General features: G+C 35.7%; 1 long non-coding RNA gene across 1 annotated transcript; it reads right to left on the bottom strand.

The window, feature by feature from the left end:
• Positions 1-1,229: 1,229 nt before the first annotated feature.
• Positions 1,230-1,873, bottom strand: LOC106341633. Its single transcript, XR_001269704.1, has 3 exons — positions 1,828-1,873; positions 1,569-1,741; positions 1,230-1,334 (listed from the first exon to the last, which is right to left on the bottom strand). It is a non-coding gene; the product is annotated as an uncharacterized LOC106341633 (long non-coding RNA).
• Between the last annotated feature and the right edge of the window lie 114 nt (positions 1,874-1,987).

Raw genomic sequence — 1,987 nt, forward strand, 5'->3', positions numbered from 1 at the left:
TAAAAATAACTTGAAAACCCTTTTTTTTTTTTTTTTCTTTTGAAAACACTTTTTTACTATCCAAGTAGACAAATTGAGAAGAAGAGACTACTTTGGGAGTTTTAGCCGGAAAATAGATATGTCAAAGCAGATTCTTTCAACGATGAAGCGTTCATGGTGTTTTATGAGCAAACATCAAAGGCAGTAAGGCACTGAAGCAATTATGCCATAAAGAATGGAAAGAAAAAAGTGGAACGTCCGGTCCATTGCCTACTCCCCGACCTAAAACCGTCGGCGATATTGAGTCTGCTCGGGCAAAGATCACTACCAGTGTTGATGTTAAGGAAAGAGATCAGGCCTGTAAACCTGGTGACGTATTAAACAGCCTCTAGAAACAAGTTCGGTCAAGACACTATACTTTCCACTTAACCGGCTTACTCAAATACTACACAATTTTATAATTATTAGTACAGGTTTTAATCATTTAGTTGTGTTAGTACATGTTGTATGATAATAGTTCATTTTTGTACCAGTCTACCAAAAGACATAATACAAACAAACATGACCTATATAGCCTACAAGCTCAGGTTTAGCAAGATTGGTTACCTTTAGTAACCTATATGAGTGATAAAATTGTAGTAACCTGGTGATAAACCTATTTGAGAATTTGCCTAGTAACCAACTTAAGTAATTTAGTTTCGATTAAAACTTGCTACAATTCGGATCGGACCAGCCATCTAACGCTAGAAAGCCAGCTTTTGGTTTAATTCGAAAAACCATTAACAACATCCCGGTTCATAGAAATCTGAATAATTCGGAGAAGAAGGAACGGTTTTCTGTGTATTTCTGATAGAACGATTACAGATACATATATATGATTATATGAAAGGATAGTATTATCCTCTGTAACTCTGTTCTAAATGCCAATGATGGGTTGAACAAAAAAAAAAGCCAATGATGGGAAAAGATACACATATCGTATTTACGGAAACTAATCACAGGAAACTTGCTAATCTATTCCCTAAACATATGGGATTTGATACGAACATGCTTTGAAAATCAAACCAAATTTACAACAAAGAGTAACCGATATCATCGGCTAAATATATCTTTTACTTGTTGGACATGAAAATACACAAAAGACAAATGCTAGTAGGGAGAGATTCTCTCTCTAATAAAATGACTTTGACAACATATTTTCTTCACCAGCCAAGTGGATTTGATTAACAAGAATAGGGTACTTGGTGACATTCAGAAGTAAAGAACATCTCAAAGCAGATTCTTTCTTGTGGCCCCGGCTTGGCTTCATAGAGTCCAAGTTCATCAATCAAAGTTATGGAAACCTTTGTTTCACCCTTGGAACATTTAAAAAAAAAGGACGGTCAGAGATCAGACAATTCAAGTGAATGTGTTTTAATACGGCTTCGTCTCAACAAGAATAAATGTTTTTTTTTTTTTGCTAAAAAACAAGAATAAATGTTTAGACTGGATATTCAGAAAACTAGTGGTTGGTGAACCAATCACAGCCAGGCAAACTAGTGGTTTAGATCGACCAAAAAGAATGATTATAATAAGGGTAATTAATTTACTAAATTGGCTTCGCTACTAGGAACACGGATGCTTAACTCGAAGTTTTTGCCATGTTCAATAACGCCGTCGTAAGCATCAAATTCTTTTGTTACTAGAATGCGACCGGCATCAGTACCCCACGGTGTAGTCGAAAAAATGTACACGACGATTTTTCCTCGGTAAATGTTGCTGCCTGTACATACAAAACATTTTGTTATGATTTTTTTTCCTGGAAAAAGAATGAAAACTTGGGAAGATCAGAGCAAAAATATTACGTACTTGAATTATTTGCGAAACCGGAAAATGTAATGGTTGGTTCGTCACTACAAGAAAACAGCGATATTCTGACGGACATTCCGACGGAAAATGAAATCCTCGGAATATACCGAGGAATTTCCGAAGAAATTCCGAGGAAACACAAAATTGGGTTTCCTCGGAA

This window comes from Brassica oleracea, chromosome C4, assembly GCF_000695525.1.
Source record: "Brassica oleracea var. oleracea cultivar TO1000 chromosome C4, BOL, whole genome shotgun sequence".
Lineage (NCBI taxonomy): Eukaryota > Viridiplantae > Streptophyta > Magnoliopsida > Brassicales > Brassicaceae > Brassica > Brassica oleracea.